Consider the following 22,536-nt stretch of genomic DNA (forward strand, 5'->3'; position numbering starts at 1 on the left):
TGCAGTAAAATAGTCTAATCTAAAGTAAAGTATATAGCAACCAAACATAAATGAAATAAAAAGTTTTAAGTTAGTGCCATTTACTTTATCTTTAATGATGGCAAAAGGATAATTCCTCGTCAGTTTTTACCTTTTTATGACCTGCTGCAGCAGATTTAACCACAATGCTAAATATTTTGTGATTATGAAAAAGGCAATATACCTGTCAATACTTTTATTTTTTCCATATGTACTTAGTGCAGTGCAGTGCTTCGTTTTTTATAGGGTATATCCCTAATTTTTTAGTATTTTTAAAAAACCTTTTTTTATGTGCAACACAAAATTTGTACGTAGATTATAACAAGCATAAATTCTCATAAATATTACATAATTCAATGACCAGTTTTACCAGGTCATTGAGAGAAGTTAATATTTAACATTAGATGAAGATATAAAAAGTTATTCATTTGTAATAGACATTTGTTTGTAAGATGTAACTGATTATGTCCAGGTAAATTTATGTTAGAGCTAGTAATATAAACAGCTGGTTGAAAACAAATTTATATTGCTTAATTTCTCTAATTTTGATAAATAACAAAATATTTGGCATTTGTGGAGCTGAGAAAGACGCATGACTCTGTACCAAGGTCAGAACTATGGGAGGCAATGTACAAATTAGAAATACAGACGGAACTCATAGAAGCTATAAAAGCTCTGTATAAAGAAAATAAAGTGTCCATTAAAATGGGAACAAGAATCATAGGAGACTTCACCACAACAAAAGGGCTCCTGCAGGGTTGTTCCACATCTACAACTCTATTCAAAATATACTTAGAGAAAGCCTTGACTACATGGAAAAGAAAATGCGAAGGCATGGGAGTACCGGTACGGAACGAATACGTATATACGTTAAGCTTTGCAGACGATCAAGTAGTGATTCCACAAGACCAAGACGACCTTAGCTACATGATGAAGAAAGTACAAGAAGAATATACCAAGGCTGGCCTAGATATTAACCTCGCGAAAACAGAGTACCTATCTACAAGTGAAGAAGACATAGAAGATATACAGATTGATGACAACGTAACAATCAAAGGAAAGGAAAAATTCAAATACTTGGGGTTTATAATCACGAAAAAGGCAACAACAGAGGAAGAAATTACACAAAGATTAGGACAAACAAGAACAGCAATTCGACAACTTAACTCAGTATGGTGGGATAGACACCTAAATATGAAGACAAAAACACCGATTTATAAAATATTAGTACGAAGTATTAGGACATATGGGGCTGAAAATTGGATCATAAACAAGAAAAACAGCAGTAAGATAGTAGCAACAGAGATGGAATGCCTGCGAAGATGCTGCAGAGTAACAAGAATGGATAGGAGAAGTAATGACGAAATAAAGCAAAGAACATCAATAGAAACAGACATACTAACATATATAGAACAAAAAAGACCAAAGTTTTATGGACATATAAGAAGAACTAGCGACAGCAGATCGATAAAGAGGAGCCCCATAGGAAGGAGGAAAAGAGGACGACCCCGAAAACCTGGAGGAACGAAGTAGACGACGCCATGAGTAAGAGAGGCCTAAACAATGGAGAATGGAACAACAGAGAGAGATGGAAACGGTTGAGCGAGGGAAGGCAGTGAATACTGTAGAATCCCTGAATATATATATATATATATATATATATATATATATATATATATATATATATATATATATATATATATATATATATATATAAAGGAATATTAACAGAAGTGGCAGTATTGAAATTAGTGTTAGACTCGAAAAACTGAGCGAAAACACACGAATCTTAAATGACAAGCGTTTTCATAATAAAATACAAAGTTGATGTTATTGTCAAAGCCGTTACTTAGCTACCCAAAATCGCCCTGAAAGTAAAAAAATTAGTCCCGAAAGTAGCTTTCGGTACGAGTTGTGTAAAATGCTACTTTCGATTTAATAAATCATAACTAAAGTTTTATTTTCGGGACGGCTGCCGAAAAAATACCTTTACCTATTAACGTCTTTATTCGCTTTAATTATAAACAAAGCCTTTTTCTATAAATAGCTGACAAATTTAAAAATTATCTTTACACGTGTGTTAAAATACAAAAATAAACAACAAAAGTAAATAACAGCTTCAGAATTTTAGAATTTTGTTAAAATGATGGTTTATAACATACAAGAAAACATGTTGTATATTCAATTAGTAGGAAGAGAATAATAAACTTGAGTGATGTGTGGTTGAACAAATAAACTGTTGATTGGCAGCGAGTGCTTAATGTGATAATGAAGTAGTTTCTTAGTCAATAATAATTACGTTTTCTCATGAAAAGCTTTATGGTAGTTTCTCAGTCAATAATATTAGGTTCTCTTATTCTGTTCTAGACAAATATACAGCGCCACTCACGGCCAGCGCTTTAATAATTTTTATAAATCAAAATTTGGTAGGTGTAAAATAGTTTTAAAATTTGCAGTAATACAAAAACACCAAAGTATTAAGTATTAATATAAAATAATAAAAACTGTCAATATAAAATAATAAAAATTAAATATAAGTAGGTATAGATAGGCAGACATAATTATAAGAATGACAGAAAGGTCACAATAAGCACTTATATAATCTTAAGATTTTGCAGAAATAAGGAAAATATTTCTGAAATAAGCTAGGTTCAAGAAAATATCTAAATTTTTGTAGTACCTATTAGTACGTTTACAGAATCTAGTGTCACTAGGATTCTTTACAACTCGAGGTGAGTCATCGCCGCACCTATTATAGCCCTCCATCTTCTACGACAGCGGTTCCCAACCTTTTTTAGCTTGAGGCACACTAACTTAAAAACTCGTTCAGCCACGTCAAACTTGGGTAAATAAAGTCTAATAATCATAATGTATTGTTATGTGATTTTTTTACTATGTTACTTTTTTTAAAAATATAATTTAAAACATAATTCATTGAGTTAATACTGTGCTCATTATGGAAACTCATTAGGAAAATTAAGAAAACAAAATTTTAGTGCACTTACAAACATATATTTTGTGTTAAAACAAACGAGTTGATAATAAAAAATAATGGAGTATAAAACAGAATGTCCGTCTAATTAAAAATAGTGACGTCATATCTAATGCGATATTTGTGCTTGGTGACCCTTCATTATCAAATGATTTCTAGGACGTATTGTAGACAAGCATACCCTCAAGTGGTCTTCTAAAGATTTTAGCTGTAAACGTTTTGTGTTCTTGATGGCGTTCATCGACGAGAAAGCAGATTCACAGAAATAAGAAGTTAAAAACGGTATTATTACATTCATAGCTTTCTTTGTGACCAGTGGATATTCATTGAAGAGGGGAATTCAAAATGATGCAACATCTACACTAACTTTGATTTTCTTCAGTTTTGGCTGAGCCTCTGCTTCTTCAACTAGTGTACTGTACTTAAGTTTAAGTTTATCTATCAGTTCACCCTCTTCATCAGTAGTGAACAAGGCCGTGTCATAAGCCGACTCGATGTATGGATTTCGCATCCAGTCCATTGATGACGCAAAGAGGGAGGAAAAATACTTTTTGATATTGTCATTCAGCTTACTAAGACTTTTCAAAAACAGGTCTGACAGATTTGGTTCTACATTGCAATTGTTTGTTAACTGAAACATGTCTTATGTGGCTTGATTTTCAACTTTCTTTATCCACAGTAAAAGCTTTTGCTGGAAGGAACTGATTTTATCAGTAGAGGTGAGGATGTTTTCTTGCTTTCGCTGCATGACCTTATTTAAAACATACAATGGCTCAAAAATAGAAATATAATAATATTTTGATATCATTTTAATTCTGTTGTCTGTTGTATCGAGTTCAAGGTCAACATTGGTGTTGGAAAACATCGATGTTTAGGCTCAATGTTGTATTGCCATCTATGGTATAGTTCCGATGTTTAATCGATGGTAACCATCGATGTTTTTCCAACGATGCTCATCTCTAGATATGAGTGTCTTCAAACGCTATCGCCACAAGCGGTAATATGTTGAACTTGCGGACGTCTGCATACGATACTGCTACTACCGCATTCTGTTGGTCAAGTGTTCTCTCCTTGTCAACCATTTTCCATCAACTCCTGAATGTAGGTCTCTCCCAATTGCTTACATCTTTCTCCATCTTGCGCCAATCTAATCCACTGTTTGCCTGCCACTGCTCTTATGTCATCTACCCATCTTTTTTGAGGTCTTCCCATGCATGATTCTTGTTGTCGTCCTTGGTCTTCATTCTCGAATTCTCCGTGTCCACCTGTTGTCATTATATCGGGCTACGTAACCTGCCCAGCGCCATTTCATTTTTGTAATTTCTTCCACAATATCCCTAATCTTCGTTCTACGTTTTATCTCGGTGTTTTTAATCTTGTCTCTCAGTGATATTCCAAGCATGATTCGTTCCATTGCTCTTTGCGTTGTTTCTAATTTTTTAGCAGATTTTTTGGTAAGGGCTACTGTCTCCAAGTCGTAGGTACAAACTGGTAGTATGCATGTGTTATACACCGTTTTCTTTAAGTTTACAGAAATGGAGGTATTTTTCAAGATATATGCTAGTTTGCAGAAAGCGCCCCATGCCAGTTGTGTTCTTCTTTTAATTTTAGCATCTTGATTTGGTTTCCCCAGTTTGATGACTGATTTTGTATCTTTATATTTGTCTGGTATCGGCTCAGTATTTTTGTTTTGTTGTAGTTCATTTTTAAGCCTATCGCTCCTGAAACTGCATTCAATTTTTGTAACATATCATTTAGTTCCTGGATATTATCGGCTATTAAAACTATGTCATCTGCGAATCTCAAGTGGTTTAAGTATGATCCGTCGACGTTGATACCCTCGAGCAAGGGTAAATAGTTTGGGAGAGATGGTGTCTCCTTGTCTTACTCCCCGTTGTAGTCTTATGGGATTAGTTTTTGTGCATTCGCCCAGCTTTATCTGCAGGGTGTTATGTTAGTATATATTGAATCTATACGTGCATTTTCTAGAGATTCAAGCACTGCCCATAATTCGATAGAATCGAATACTTTATGGAAATCGACGAACGCCATATGAATTGGAACATTATACTCGGTGCATTTTTCTTTCAGTGTTCTTACGTTGTGCAAGTGGTCTATGGTACTAAAATGTTTTCTGAATCCAGCCTGCTTGATAGGTTGATAGAAATCGAGCTTATGTGTTAGGCGGTTGGTTATGATTTTAGTTAGTAATTTATACAGATGTGATAGCAAGGATATTGGTCGGTAATTCTCGATGTTTGCTTTGTCTCCTTTCTTGAATAGTAGAATGACTTCGGAGTTGTACCCTTCTTGAGGAATCTTTCCTGCATCAATTACTTTATTAAATAAAATATTTAATACCTGTTTCATTTTTCTGCCACCAAGTTGTTTGTTTTTAGTTGATTTAGGGTCATTTTTATTTCATAGTCGGTTATGACCGGTATTTCTTCTGAGCCGGTGTTAATTATTGTTCGTTAAGTACGTCGTTATTGTGGTTGTGTATTTACCGAGTATAATTTAGTGTAGAACTTTTCAATGGCCTCGCTTATTTCCTTTCTGTCTCGGACGCTGACGTTTTTCTCATTTTTTATTTCTATGATTTTTGTTATGCCGCTTGAGTTTTTTGCTTTCAGTACTTTCATATTGCAGTTATCTTATATTATATCTTTTATTAGATTGTTACTATAGTTTCTATGATCGTTCCTAATTTCTCTCTTCACGATTTTATTTAAACTTTTAAAGCTGGCCGAAGTTCGATCTGTTCTGTTTCGTCTTACTTGGAGTAGTTTAATTGTATTAGGTTGGAGTTTAGATGTTTTGACTGTTTTCGTGTTTGAGCATATTTTCTTAACCGATATTGTTACAGTTACTATTATTTTATTGGCTAGTCCATTTATATTCATTTGTTTCAGTGTCTCTATTGATTTTAGTCTTGTGCTTAGCTCTTTTTGGTATTCCGTTTGTTTTTCAAACAGGTCAAGTGTTAAACTATTAAAACAGCACACAAGCGCAGAACATAAGTTTTATTTAATAACTAGTCGGTAAAAGTTATTATCACGGCGAATTAAAAAACTTAATACTAGTAAAAACTACCGTACCGTAAAGTGTACCGCGGCACACTGGTTGAGAACCTGTGTTCTACGATCTTGCGCTTCCATTTTCATTGTTCTACCCCAATCTTAGATAAATCGGCTTCAACATTATCCTTCCATCTTTTTCTGGGACGACCTACTGATCTTCTACCGTCTGGTCTATCAAAAAACACTGTCTTTAGCACTCTGTCTTCCTCTAATCTGCATACAATTCTGTACGTGTCTCTAGAGAAATTTCAGCCCACACCATAATTAAGTCCCCTTGATACCCTACCCTAGGACTGAAGGTACATTCTGCAAAAAGCCCATGTGGTCTTCGCCATACTCGCCATTTGGAGACCGCAAGGTAAATCTGGACTCATCGGTAAATGAAACGTGCCTCCAATTATTTACAGCAAAATAGCATCTGGTTTCTGGCAAACTGAAGCCGCGCAACTTGATGGCGCCTGAGAAGTTGTAGGTCTGTTGCAGGTCTACGGTCTGTTGCTTAAATTTGCTTCTCCAAGCCTTTGTCTAATTATTGTTCGTTCACTTACGTTAGTACTCCAGACGTACTGAAGTTAATTTCGGATTTGTACAGCCGTGGCACGAATCTCGTAGACTTTGTAAGAAGATGAAGCGATCATCACGGGCACTAGTTTTTCATTGAGGACTGGTTCCAGGTCGTCTAGTGTAAGCTCCAGTTGCCAACAAACGTGTAAAAATACGGTGCACACTGCACCGCACCACAGTACTATTGGATATTTGATACTTTTGAGGAACATATCGCTCACTTCTTCCGTCTTAAAGCAACGCAACAATAGCTACTGTTTCGTGATTTACAACGTTTACTCACATGAACAAGAACAAAAGAATAACAATAGAATACCAACAGCCTTCTTTGCACTTTTAAAAGTGATAAGAATAGTGTTTTCTTTATTTTTGATTTTTTATGCATTTTTTTTGGATAAGCACTAAAGATAAGGATAAGTTTTATTAGAAATTTCGTACCGTTCCGTTCTTAACTAATGTCTAATGTAACAGTCCTTTGATTATAGTTACTTTTTATACCCTAAAGTCATTTTTTTTGAGTCTTAATATTTACAATGTTCCTTTTTCATTTTTTTTTTCGAACATATTCTACGATTTCCGCATATTTTTAACCTAATATATAAACCGAATAGTCAGCCTTCTGGCAGTTGATGACGAATCACAACTGCTTCTATACATATTAAATTAAATAAATATGGTTGTACAAATTTCATAAAGTAAACTGATTCGAAGTTATAATCTTTCATGTAAATTATCAGATGGCAGAGCACAAACAGACCTGTGTGTATATATGTACACCGTATTAAAAGTAAATAGTGCTATGAAATTCTCCAGATCTCTAGAAAATTGTAAATTAAATTTCTTTCAAACATATTTGAATAATAACTGATCGTACACACCTTCGGTCAGCAAAATATATTCAGTCAGAGGCGCCCATATCTTAGTTCTTTAATTAAAAAAAAAACTAGAACATTAAAAGGTGGGATGAGAAAAAAGGGTTTTTTTATTTTATTTATGTCTATCCCCTCATTATACTTTCTTTCTTTCTTTCTATATCTTTGTTTGTTCTTTCTTTGTTTATTTCCGTTTCTTTTTCTTCATTTTTACTACTATTTATTCTCACCAAGTTTCTTTAATTCTAACTATTAAGAGCTCCAAACAGCAAAAGATAAATTAAAGTATGATTTTCTAAAACGAATAGTAATGTCTTGGTTTTAAGAATGATGTAACTTATACAGGGTGGTTCTTAAGTAATTGTACAAAAAGAAACAGTAGATTCTACCCTTTAAAATATTACGATTTAAGCCAGCTTACTTTAATTAAATGTTGACATTTAAAAAGATACAGGCATATACAGGGTCTTAAACTTAAAATTTAAAATTTTATTTTTGCTATAACTTTCATGTTTATGAACATTTATGTGTAAAAATTTACAACCGGGTACTCTTCGGTATGAGAAATTCTAGAGAGAAAATATTGCTATTTATTATAAGCAACACTTTAACTGCGTGTAGCAACAAAAAGAATATTTAAAAAGATACAAGAGGCAATGTACAAATTAGAAATACAGACGGAATTCATAGAAGCTACAAAAGCTCTGTATAAAGAAAATATAGTGTCCATTAAAATGCGAACAAGAATCATAAGAGACTTCACCACACCAAAAGGGCTCCTGCAGGGTTGTTCCCAAATCTCCAACCCTATTCAAAATATACTTAGAGAAAGCCTTGACTACATGATGAAGAAACTATAAGAATATACCAAGGCTGGTCTAGATATTAACCTCGCGAAAACAGAGTACCTATCTACAAGTGAAGAAGACATAGAAGATCTACAGATTGATGACAACGTAACAATCAAAGAAAAGGATAAATTCAAATACTTGGGGTTTATAATCACGAAAAAGGCAACAACAGAGGAAGAAATTATACAAAGATTAGGACAAACTTAACTCAGTATGGTGGGATAGACACCTAAATATGAAGGCAGAAATAGAGATTTATAAAACATTAGTGCGAAGTATTATGACATATGCACCCGGACAGATTCCGCGTATGAAAAACAACAACCGCGAGTGTAAGCCTGTCAATACCGCGAGTGTGTGGAAGAAAAATATTGGTAAGACTTTGTATAAACTTAATTTGCTATTGTCTGTATAACCCTTTACTATATATCCTAATTTATTTGAGCCAGCCCTATGTAATACATTCCTCATTAACTGAAATTATATTCATAATTTCACATATGTATACCCTTTTTGTACAACGTTTATTTCGCAGCTTATTGAAGTGTTCTGAACATTCCCTTAATATTATTCCACACTCCCTTAAGGAAGACTATTATTGCGATTCCATTTTCTTGTTTTCAGGTAAAACAGCAATGAATTCTAGTTTGTTTTGTTTTGCCACGCCACTGTTTTTTCGTATAATCAGGATTTGATGCAATTTTTCAAAGATTCCGGCAAGTGTTTATAATTTTATGACCTAATTTTTAGTTTCAGAAGTTAGTTCCCATTTTTACATTACAAAAAGTAGACAAGAGCCGGGCGTTTTTTTGTGTATATTAGCATAAAAGAAATGAAATTAACAAGTTAAAGAAAGTACTTTACTAATTAGGAGTTACATGTAAGCGGAGGTGAGTGAATAATTTTAAAGTTTGTTTTTAAATATTTCTGAAAGTAGAGTGCCATTTTTCAAGATGTAAATGAAACTTTTAATGTAAAATGTAAATTAATTTTACTCGGTATAAAAATAATTTTTGATATGTATCTAATTAAGTTAATGAAAGTTTACGTTAGCAAAATAGTTTCATATAATTCAAATATAACTTAAATGAAAATATTTTTTTGTTACCTTTTGGAATTTTTAAACAAATTCATAAGATAACGATAATAATAGGTCATATGAGCTAACATGAATAAATAATAAAGAGGGAATCTTTTAAATATCCGAAGTTAATTGCATCCTGCTATCCCATCATAAAAAATAGCAGTATGCATTATCTAAATAAAATAACATAAAATAACAAATGGGGGAAGTCATCTAAGTAAAAAATACATTAATGTAACAACAAATACTGTTTAAACAGAACAGACCAAATTTATGGAACATTGGTCATAACACAGAAATCTGTCAATGCATTCTTCTTCTTCTTCTTCAGATGCAAATCCACTAATGGATGTTAGCGATCACATTTTCCATTAATTCTCTATTTCTTGCAATATGTATCAGATATTGTATGTCGTTAATCCCTGTCCATTGCCTTATGTTTCGGAGCCAGGATGTTTTCTTGCGTCCCATTCCTCTCTTGCCTTCAATTTTACCCTCGATTATAAGTTGGAGGAACTGGTATTTTTCATTTCGCATGATGTGACCTAGATACGCCGTTTTCCTTTTCTTGATGGTTTCGAAAAGTTGGCGTTCTTGGTTTATTCTTTTAAGGACATCTATATTTGTGATTTTCGCTGTCCATGGTATTTTTAGGATACGGCGATAGAGCCACATTTCGAAAGCTTCTAATCTGTTTATATCCCTCGTTTTGAGTGTCCAGCCCTCTACGTCATATAGCAGCACTGACCACACGTAGCACTTAGTAAACCTTAGTCTCAGTTGAAGATCAAACTCTGAACAAGTCAGTACCTTCTTGAATTTTACGAAAGCTTGTCGAGCTTGCTCAATGCGACATTTTACTTCCCTGTCCGATGCCCAGTCTTCAAAAAGCCACGATCCCAGGTATTTAAATTTACTCACTCTTTCAATGGACTTAGTATTCAGTGTTATGGTGGAGTTTTCAAGTGCATCCAAGTTTTTGGAGATGATCATAAATTTGGTTTTTTTGGTATTAATCTCTAATCACATCCACTTACTGTATTCTCCGATTATAGTGACAAGTTGTTGCAGATCGACTATGTTGTCACAAATTAAGACACCATTATCAGCATATCGTATGTTGTTGATCAATACTCCATTCACTTTGATTCCCATCTTTGTATCCTCCAAAGACTCTTGAAATATGGCTTCCGAATAAATGTAAAATAAAAGAGGGGAAAGCACACATCCCTGTCGAACGCCCCTTCTTATATGTATGGGTTTGGATATAGAATTGTCTATTTTTAACTGTGCCGTTTGATGCCAGTACAAGTTTTCAATGCATCTTATGTCTTTTTGGTCTATATCAACTTTCTTGAGGATCTGCATTAACTTCTGGTGTCAATGCATTAGATGTGTTTGAATGAAACATATTAGCCCAGTATACGAAGTACCTACACTGGGCCAAATCAGTGAAAATAACAACTGGCGAATTAGACCTAATAAAGAAATATACGAAGAGTTAGAGTTATTTATCAAACTATATAACAAATACAAATATTGTTTGTAGCAAGTAAAAAAAATTCATTAAACAGAAAAAGATTTATGGCAAAGTCACGGTAAGCAGTTCAGTGGATGTTCTGCAATGAGTCATATATTCTTCTGAGCAGTAAAAGCAATGTTTCAGAAGATATTTTTTTTATATCTTTATCGAAACTATTACAGTTTAGCTTTTTAATGGAAAAATATTGTAATAGTTATAATTAAGGCAATTTTTATCTGAAAGACGTTAGAACTTGAAATATGAACAGAGTAGGTAACGGCATAATTTTGAATTTGATAAAGAAAGGTCGGCAGTGTTCTATATAACTAACCCCTGCTAAAATCCTGATAGCTTTCTTTTGCATTCTAAAAATTTGAAGTGCGTTTGTTGAATTGCCTCATATGAATACACCATGGTTTAGGTGAGAGTGGAATAAAGAAAAATATGTCATTTTGATGTTTCAAAGTTGGCAACCCTTGCTAGTTGGTGAATAAGAAATAATGAACTTAATAACTGGAAGTTGTGAGATATGAGCCGACCAGTTCAGTCGATTATCTATGGTTATTCCTAATAGTTTAACATTCTCTTTGTTATTTGGATAATTGTATAAATTACTTGCAGATATAACCAAATTTTGCGTTTTATCAGAGTTAAGTTTTAGTTTGTCTACAGCAATACTTGCTAGATTTAGTAGAAACTTCCTCATGATAATTCGGTACCTCGGAGGTAAAGGACACTATGTCCATTTTCTTACTTTTTAAGGAGAGCAGTTTTAAAAATTTTTAAATTTGTAATCAGTAAATACTCAAATGTTTCTTATATTTAACCAAGATTAACATATTATTATTGTGGTGTGTATAATCGTTTTTCATTCCATGAAGTGTTATATACCTGAGGTTTACCGTTCATTATTTAAATTTTTTTTAAAAATGTGTAGTTGGACATAGTGTTGTTTACCTCTAACAACTTTTTTAAATAATGTGGCATTGCATGTTAAGGTCTTTACGAAATAAACAATACAAACACATTAAGCAGCCTATAGTATTATTTTATTAGAGGTAAATATTATAATGTTATAATAATTAAGTAAAATTATAGACGACAAGTTTCAAAATTGTTAAAGATGCTCCATATCATCTTCATCTTCTTGTGGGTAATCGTTTGTGGCTACATCGCTATGTGTTAAATTTTGATAAAACGCATGACAAACTGACGGAACAAAAGGCAGTAGTGAAATTAAGTCATTGTACTTTTGTTTTGTGATTGGTAATGGGATTACTGAGACTTAATTTAATTGGGCTGGAAACGTTACTTGCTGTCTTCGATACCTCATGAAGTCCACTTCATACATATTTTGATTGTTGAAATCGGTCTTATAAAAGAGCTTTTCAATGTGTTCTTGTTGGAGACTTGTAGGAAAACACATGTTGACAGTAGAACAGGGTCTTTATTAACATTTTTTTTTCTACTTACAAAAGGAAGATTAGATGACAATTTCTTATCGAACAGCGTTTTGAAGTTTTTGAAATCTGCAAGTTCCATATTATGCACTGTGTATTTACCTGATGTTTGCCTAACTAGTTGTTGCCAGTCCCATGGTGTTAAAATGGCCAAATTGGAGAGTTTCTTTATTTTTCTTTCGATTAAAGCATGAACAGTCTCTGCTTCCATATGTGTGTGCCCTTTCAGTAAAAACTTGTGAGTGATCGTCTTTATTTGAGGGCACGTACGCAGTATCCAAAAATAGCACATTATAATACTTATATTTTTATTTTGTCCATAGCAGTTATCGGTCCAAAGAGTGATGTCCTGTACTTGACTACCTGGAATTGTATTGTCAGTCCAGTTCAAAATTGACGAGGCAATTTCATTTGCACCTCGGGGCTCTTTCGATTCGTCCTACACTATACATTGTACAGAAGAATCACTGGCATCATGTTATGTAAAATTTAATGTCCAAAGCTTCCTTTTGTAGAAACTAATACAATTGTTTGTTAGTGGTGAAGGCAAACATTTTTGCAAATCACCAGATAGTACTTTGTATTTTGGTGACTCTTTAGCTATTATAAAGTCCAATTCTTTTAAGTTATACCGAGTTTTAGATTCAATTAGGTGAGCATCATGATCAGCCTATACACTGGTTAGTTCATCTGCAGTAAGATTATTTTTTAATTGAGCGGTGAATGTACTGCATGTATCGCAAATGTCTCTTTCGGGCGGTTTAAACGACAACTTGAAGTCTTTATTAAAAATATCTGCGTACAACCACTTTTTTGCTCTGAGCTTTGGATCTACATGTCTTTCATTGCATTCATCAATGTACAGTTGATACATCTTTTCTATTGTAAGTTCTGTGCCCAGATAATCTCTCTTACTCCTTTCTCTGGAATAATGACTCTCGTATTTTGGGAATGATTTAATATGTTGATGTATACTATTTATATAGGTTTCGGTAGGAGTTTTATTGGTTGGCGTGTGTCTACCTCTTTGATCAGCTTTTATTAAACCTCCTGGCTCAATTTTTTTCAACATATTTACTACTACTAAATTGTGTACAATACAATACAAAGTGTGTTTAAAAACGTAACCTTGCACACCCTCAATAGCTGATTGTTCACTGTAAAATGGTAGTGTAGTGTACTATTTTTAGATTTGGTAGAATTTAGATCTTTTTTTCTTGATCGAAGAGTAGGTTGGATGTCGATACATGAGAAGATAAATTGCTTTTTAAGATCTGAAACGTTTGTCTCAGTCCAGTATGAGTTGAAAATTTTTTGTCTTTCGTATTCTGGTAATCTTTCAGAGCATTTCATGCGACACATGCAAGGAGGCTTTAACATTTTTGCAGGCATGTCTTTGCCTCTTTTACTAAGATACTCTTTCCCACCAGCTATTTTTCGTTTGCGAACATTACAGGCCCAATTTTGTTCATTTACTACACGTTTTTTACCTTTTTGTTTGCACTTAATTACATTTTGTACCTTTCTTTTAACACTTTTTTCTTCTTCTAAAATAACTTCATTATGTTCATTGAAATTGCCAGCATCACTGCTTAGGGATAAATCGTCCCGAAGAAGATTTTTTTTATTGCCTCACTAATCGTAGGAGTAATAATAGCTTTCTCTTTTACCTTTGTTTTCGCTGGTTTACTTATACGTCTCATATTATTGTCGTCCAATTCTGAGCTTTCACCTCTTAGAGGCTCAAAGATTTTATCAATATCCGAATTTTCATCTCCAAACAAATTATCATTTACGTCCACTTCTTTCTTATAACGAATATATTATATCAAACCAGCTAAAAGAAGGATTTACATCGTGTTTTATTGTAATTTATGAAAGTATTTTAATTCAAAAATAATGTTAAAAAATAAAAAATTTAGACTTTAAATTATTATGTTTAATTTCCAATCGAGAGCTGTCATTTGTTTCTCGTAAAGTGTAGCACAAAACTGTATTGAGTTGTGGCATACTAGAATAAATAAAACACACTGGAAAAATTAAAAATTTAATTTGAAATTAATACAAAATGAATAACTTTTACAGTGAAGAAGTGTGGAATTTAAATATATGTATTATAACTCGAAACTGCTGAAATAATAGTATTTTGTCATATCTCCATTATTAAAAAATTCTTCAAACATTTTGGACATTAACTCAACCGTCTCTCTGGTTATTAAATTTATTAGATACCATTTTTTGTTGTTAATAATAAAAATAATATTTATCTAAACACATTTTTGAACGCTATTTTTTTATTTAGATTTAGTGCAATTCCGTTATCTATGATGGCAACAATGAACTGTTTCACGAACCATTGTCTCCAGTCTGAACCAGAGATATGTAAGAGAGGCTCTCTTATACACTGGTCTGAACACTGATTTACATTGAAAAAAAAAAGTGTACCATTTTTATATGACGAAAAGTGTACAAGGGTACATAACACTATGTCCGGATGGTAAATGACGGTGCACACATATAGTAGAGGTAAACAACACCAAGTCCACATGGTGTTGTTTACCTCTGACTGGAAGTGGACTTGGTGATTATTAAAAAGTCGGTAACTTGCCGTAAAATTGTCTCTGGACATAGTATGGTTTACCTATGTGTTGAGCCAGAAAAGTTATATTCAAAAGTGCAATAATCTAAATTTCGATAAAAATGGACATAGTGTCCTTTACCTCCGGGGTACACATATATTTTTAAATAATAATTATTTTTTCCTGATATGACGTATGTCGTATCATCTGCGAATTGTATAGATTTGTACAGAGATATAAATTTAGACAAATCGTCGACATAGGTAATAAACAAAAGAGGTCCTTGTGGGACTCCATGTTTTATGGATAGAAAATCGAAGAGATGAACTTTAGATACTACCGCCTGGAGTCTGCCACATAGATAAGAAGTTATAAGTTTAAGAAGGATACCTCTGATTCCAATGCAGAACTTGCAACTTGTTATGCAACTTAACTCAGTTATGATTGCGTAATTTCTCTGGTACGTTTTATTAATGAATTTTATAGTTTCAAGAATTGCGTATAGTTCTGCATTGGAGAACTGCAAGTTCTACAATGCAGAACTTGCAACTGGGAGTAACAGCTTGCAGTTGTTATGCAATTTAAATCCGTCCGTTGTTTTGATGCATCTGTGTAGATCTGTCGGTAGTCGCTAAATCTATCCATAATATCTTTGAAGTGGTTTAATAATAGGTCTGGTGGGGATTCATGTTTATTAAATTTTAATAGATCAGTGATCACTGGTGGTTCAGTTACAGTCAATGGAGTAAAAGGGTTTCCGGAAGGGTGGTATATTGTCGAGAATATTAAATTATGTTTATGAAGTAATCGGTTAATTCATTTATAGAAAGGCGGATTGCATTGAGGGTGAGATGAAAAGTAGTGGCTGGAACGATTGTTATGAACGTTATGGTAGACTGGGTTATCTGAAGAAGATAGAATTTTACAAGCAAACGACAAACTTAACAAATCTCTTCTAAATTCTAGAGGGATTTGCCCTGACTTACTGTATATACTTAGTATAAAGCTTGTTCGAAAGGCACCCAAAGCGACTATAAGTCCTTTATTTTAAATTACATCTAGTTCTTTAAGAACAGATTTCTTGGCTGAGTTATATACCACTGAGCCGTAGTCAATTTTTGATCGAACTAAGGTTCGATCGACAGGTTATGTTCGACAGTGTCTTCAAAATATTAATGCTTTGCTGGCAAGTATCTTTTAGATTTTAATGTGACTTTCCTAAACCAATGTCCTGTCAAATGGAAGACCGAGGAATTTTATTTCTTTTACAAAGATCAGATTTTTACCATTCAATGTTAAAATTGGACTATACTCTATTCGCTTTTTTAAAAACAGCACACATTTCATTTTTTCGTTAGAGAAGCTGAGTCCTGTTTTGTCAGACCATTTCGGGAGATTATTTAATGGACTTTGAAGAATTCTTTGGGTGGATTCTAGATCTGTTCCTCTTAGTACTAGAACCAGATCGTCTGCGTACAGTTTTCCTTTAACTGGTTGTTGACATTGTTCCAAGATATCGTTAATTGCAACAAGAAATAAAGTTACACTTAACACCGATCCTTGGGGGACTCCCTTTTCCTGGATTCGAGTTTATTTTAGTGTTCAATTTGTTCGTACCTTAAATGTTCTGAGTTGAAGAAAATTTTAAATAAATTTTAGGAATTGTCCATTAATACAGCAGGAGTGAAGCTTTTTTATTATACCATATCTCCATGTGCAATCGTAGGCTTTTGTTATATCGCAGAAAATAGCTAAGCAGTGTTGTTTGTTAATGAGTGCTTCGTGAACTTCGGATTTAAGATCAACTAGGTTATCTGTCGTTGATCTATTTTGACGAAAGCCGTTTTGCTCCGGGATCAGTAATTTTTTATCTTCCAGAAACCATGTAAGGCGACGGTTTATAATCTTTACGAATATCTTACAGGTTGACGAGGTTAGTGATATTGGTTTATAGGACTGGGGATATGCTTTAGATTTTTGAGGTTTAGAGATTGGAATAATATATGATTCTGACCAAGACTTTGGAAAGTAGTGCTGTATCCACATTTGGTTAAAAATATTAAAGAGGTATTCTCTAGCGTTTGTGCTTAGATTTTGGAGAAAAATTATTGGTATATTATCTGGACCCGGAGAAGAGTTTTTTATGCCAAACAATGCATCGTCCTGTTCTTCTAGTGAAATTGGAGAGTTCATGTAGTCATCCGTGTTCTCTGTGATTATTATCTCCTTCTTTTCATTTCTAAATTTAAATTGAAGAAAATTTGGAGAGTAGTTGTTAGTGCTAGAATTTTGTTCGTAAAGGTCTGCAAAAATTTCTGTGATTTCTTCTTTTGAGGTAATTAATTGATTATTATGTTTTAAGAAGCTAATTTGGACGTTTTGCTGTTTTCCAGATAGTTGACGAATTTTTCCCCATAATACAAACAGAAGAATAGAGTTGTTGATGGATTGACCGAATTAAAAATGAATGTGCTAATTACATTCTCGTCTTCTTTGGCGTTCCCATCTGACGATATCACGTACTTAACACATGACTTTGATTTGTGTTTTAGGGATTCTGTCTCCTAAAGTTTTACCTGCTATTGCCTTTATTGCTTTCATCTCGGTTGTTCTTAACAGTTTCTTTGTAATTTGTTTCTTTATAATCTGTAATTGCCGTTTCTGATCTTGTTTCTATAGCATAGGTTAATATCGGTCGTATACAATTCTTATATATGTGTTTTTTCTTCTATTCTCATGTTCTTATTTCTCCATATCACGTCTGGTAAGCATCCTGACACGTACGCTGCTTAATTAGCTTGTATGCGGGTTCCTTCGAAGATGTTCCCATAATACGATATTTGCGTTCCTATATAGTCGAATTTCGATACTAGTCTTATTATTTCTTCGTTTATTACAATTGAATGTTACTGGCTCCCTAGCAATAACAAAGGACTTTGTTGTTTTTAGTGCTGATATTTTCAGGTTAAACTTTTCTGCGTTAGCTTCTAAAGCGTGGACCATTAGTTGCAGGTCATCTTCATTATTTGATATTATTACTGCTTCATCTGCATAGCATAGAATCTTTATTATTCTTTTGCCTATTTTGCACCCTGTTTCTGACAGTTTTACTTCTTCAGTATAGACAAAAAGTCCAGGAAATGAAGCATTTCACCTCGCAATTTTTTCGTCCTGCGTGGATTGACTTGAAATTTTAACAGAAGGTAGGTAATAGCCTAAGGATCAAAATCTATATCGAACCAAAGTGCGCCAAAGCCTTGGGGGTGGCTGCCACCCCATCTCGGGGGTGACATTTTTTTTTTTACGTTTTAACCACAGGTTTCGATTAAAAAAGTGATAAAAAATGTTCTATACATTTTTTTTTGTAAAACTGATATTTTTCAAGTTATTCGCGATTGAAAATAACAACTTTTAGACGAAAAAATCGACGTTTTAAATCGATTTTTCGCGAATAACTCGAAAATGGTGCATTTTATCAAAAAAATTGTAGAGAACAAAAGACAAATACAATTCATTTTTTAAAATGTTTTTGCGATATAATAGGAACCGAAATACGGCCTATCAATGTTCAGCGGTTTTCTTCAAATGCCAAATTTGAAAGATTCAAAGTCAAATATCGGGAAAATGATGCATTTTTGGAAGAAAACTCATAGAATCTTTTTTAAAGAGCATAAATAGACCTATCATAAAAAAAGACTCTCGCTTAAAAATTGAGTGACTTATGATGAAAATAAGGTCAATACCTCATTTTTTTTTAAGAAAAAATCGATGAAAACAACCCCCTAACTACCTCCATAATTAAAATCGATTTTCACCCTTCTACAATTCTCTTTGTACATGTATTGTTAATACGTCTAAGAAGTTTGACCCATTTAAAATGCTTAGTTTTAGAAAAAGTACAGCTTAAAGCGAGAAACGATTTACAATTTCATATCTTTTACACTTCTTTTTTTAACTTCTTTTTTTAAATATCCCCGAAAATACTGAATATATAAAAATAATAAAAATATACTAAATTGTAGCGTTTTTAATGACTAAAATTTTCCTTTATTTAGATTTGTTGTACAATGAATATTTGGCGAGATATAGCCGTTTAAAGTATCGATTTACGATCAAGCACCATCTTTTTCGAGCCCTTTAAACTCACCCCATTTAAAAACCAAGGGTTCCAAAAAGATTTAATTCACAGATCCTTGTTGCTCTTAAAAACCTCTACAAAATCGTTTGTGAAGAAACACTCTATCGTTGAAAATGAAGGAAATACGTTAAAAAAACCAATTAATTTTTTGAAATAGGGTACCCAGATAGTTCAAAATTAATAGCTTTTTCCCATGCTTTTACTGGCTGTGATACTGTATCTGCTTTTTACAATAAAGGTAAAAAAAATTTTTTGATATTTTTCAAAAAAGACCGGACATGAGGGAACATGCCGAAATTTTTTACAGTAGTACTGCTAAGCTTGAAGATATTTTAGATGCTGGCAGATAATGTACAATAATGTTGTACGGAACTGTTAAAGACATGCAGCTTACCAAGTTAAAAAAAATAAAAGATTTGGAAGCTTTTCTCGAGCAGATGCGGTACGAACAGTTCATCAAAGCTACAACGAAAAACTGTGCGGTTAAGCTACCATCCCTTCTGCCCACTGTTGATGCCTTAGATGAGCATTCAAAAAGATGCTATTACCAAATTTAACAGTGGCTTGGCAATGAAAACATCAGAGCAACAGATTGGGATGGTATTCCAAAGATGGTTTGTTATTACCAGTACGCATGAACAAACAACCTGCACCCGAAGAACTTTTGAAAATTATTTTTTGCCAATGCAAAAAAGGATGCGGCGTTTCATGTGGGTGCAGAAAAGTTGGTTTATACTGTAACTCTACTTGTTCTGGGTGCTCAGGTGAAGGGTGCAATAATAGTCCACCAATAATTGAAGAAGATGAGGATGACATAGATCACGATGAAGATGTAATTGATGACGAATAAAATTAATATTATAATTGTTTTACCTATAAATGTAAATATTTTCTAACTATTATGTAACTATTTATATAAATGTATAAGAATATATGGTGCCTTTTTATGTTGATAATTTTTTTTGTATTTAATTCTACTTTTTTCAATTTATATCTATTAAATTAGTTTATAAAAACTGCAATGTTGTAAAGGGTGATTTTAAAAAGTTGAAAAGTTGCAAAATTTTGGCAAAAAATTGTTTTCACCCATAGCACTCATAACAATTGATTTTTAAGGGTTGAAAATTTATGAAATTGTATTTTAAAGTATAAAAAAATCACTATTTAACTAATCCAAACCAAATTTCACTCATCTTAAGATTTGTAATGTTATTTTACAGTTTTTGAAAATTAGGGGTAGTTTTAACCCCTAAGAACAATCAGGGTTCATCGGCATGACATAAACTATAAAGCAGAGGGTGAGTTGAGCTTAAATCCAAATTTTTATTCAAATCGATCCAAGGCGAAATCATTTTTTTAGAATTAGTAATTTTTTTACATTAATCTCTAACAAGGGTTGCTTTTTAAGGGTTGAAATATGATGGAACTCCATTCAAAAGTATAAAATAATCATTATTTAACTAATTCAAACCAAATCTTACCCATATTCAGGTTTAATATGTTATTTTATATTTTTTGAAAATTAGGGGTAGTTTTCACCCCTAAAACCCTTCAACGCACTTCGGTTCGATATAGATTTTGATCCTTGGGCTATCACCTACCTTCTGTTAAAATTTCAACTCAATCCATGCAGGACGAAAAAATTGCGAGGTTTTAAATTTTTTCGAGCTTCATTTCCTGAATTAAAATCAAGAAGAAGTATTTGATTGTAGAGTTGTTTTTGCCGATTCTTTTTTGTTGTTTTGTATCTATTCTTTCTTGTGTTTCTCACCTCTAAGAATTACCACGCCTATAATATACCATGACTGAGGAACGGTTCCTTCGAGCAAGTGTATCAGTGTTCTAAGTTGATTTTTTCATAATTTCATTCACTTTTATGGTACAATATGCAGGCGTTTCCTTTCCGTATTTCGGGCCTCTTTTGCGACTTTTTTCGTGGAGTCTTCATTAAACTGGATAGTAAGATTAAATAACTGCCTGACCTTGTGGTATTTATTCCATGTAAATGATGTGTATATCAAAGAAAACAGTCAACATAGCCTTGAATTTATACTTGCTCATCAAAACTCTCAGAGAGTTTGAAATCTCCCACAGCATGGATTGCTGCTTGGAGGTTTGAATCCTTTTTTATGTACTTCGGGGTTTCAGAAAAAAGGCTTTACGATGAATTTTCTTTACAAAGCTCGTATAACATATGGGTCTGAAACATGGTCTCAAATTAAAATAAATGAATCGCACAGAAGCATTTGAAATGTGGATAATATGTATCTCATTGGTTAATCATGTGACAAACTAGAAAGTGTTATGAATAGCTGAAACCGAACGTAAACTGTTACAAACTATAACACAACGAAAAGACATTAATATTGATTGTAATGGATAGGATAGAAGGAAGAGGGAAGTTGCTAGATATAAGTATTTGTTGCGGAAATCGAAAGGCAGGTGACATTTTTTACATTTGATAGAAAGGAATAATTGCGAATTAATGACAGACGAAGGTCTAGTCTCCTTTCTCTTTTAAGTCTTCTGCCACACAGTCCTTCCATCTTCTAGTCGGTTTTCCTCTACCTCTACTTACATCAACTTTAAGAGCTCTATCCTTCTTTCCTCATAGTTTTCATTTTTACGTCTGAGATGACCTAACCATACAGTCTTTGTTCTTGAATCTTTTTTAAGACTGTAGTCACCCCGGCTTTTTCCCTAATAAGTCGTTCCTGATCCTGTCCCTTCTATTCTTACCCAATATCCACCGTAACATTTACATTTAAGCTATCTCTATCTTATTTTCCTAAATAGTCTTTACAGGCTACACTTCATCGCCGTACAACAACGCAGGTCTCACCATACTTTTGTATATATGTCCTTTCAGCTCTTTCCCGATTTTTCGATCACAGAATACCCCGCTCATTCTCTTCTAGTTTTACCATCAAGCCTGTATCCCAACCCATTTCGTCCCATTATCCGTTGTGTAGAAGCCAAGGTGTCTAATTTCTCCTACTCGTCCTAGTTTTTCTTCAAACAATTATGTCTCTAACCAACAACCCTAATAAGCAAACCAACCGTTACTGGAAACAAACCCTCATAAATATCCTTCACGAGGCTTACGTACTTCTCAGGAACACATTTCTCTCTCACACATCTCCATAGCTCTCTAGCATTTAGTAACTGCGTCGTATGCCTTCTCAAGATCTATATGTTTCGTATGATCAAATGTTTTCTTCTCGCAGTATTTCCCTATCAACTGTCTCAGGACAGGAAGGACTCCGTTGTCCTCCTTCCTGGCATAAACCCAATCGGTTCTTCTCCTATCAATATCTCTCTCCTTTGTTATAGGAGTTACATAAGTAATGGATAAAAAGTAGTTGTATGTGGACAA

The 22,536-nt window shown here is 33.4% G+C and overlaps 1 protein-coding gene across 4 annotated transcripts in view; it reads left to right on the plus strand.

Annotated features, from left to right (window-relative positions):
• The first annotated feature begins 9,148 nt into the window (after positions 1-9,148).
• LOC140435526 (band 7 protein AGAP004871-like) overlaps positions 9,149-22,536 on the plus strand; it is an 85,587-nt gene continuing 72,199 nt past the window's right edge. For all 4 annotated transcript variants that reach the window (XM_072524265.1, XM_072524266.1, XM_072524270.1 and 1 more), the window contains exon 1: positions 9,149-9,267. The gene's annotated coding sequence lies outside the window, so the exon portion shown is untranslated. The remainder of the gene's footprint in view (positions 9,268-22,536) is intronic.

Source organism: Diabrotica undecimpunctata, chromosome 3, assembly GCF_040954645.1.
Source record: "Diabrotica undecimpunctata isolate CICGRU chromosome 3, icDiaUnde3, whole genome shotgun sequence".
Taxonomy (NCBI): domain Eukaryota; kingdom Metazoa; phylum Arthropoda; class Insecta; order Coleoptera; family Chrysomelidae; genus Diabrotica; species Diabrotica undecimpunctata.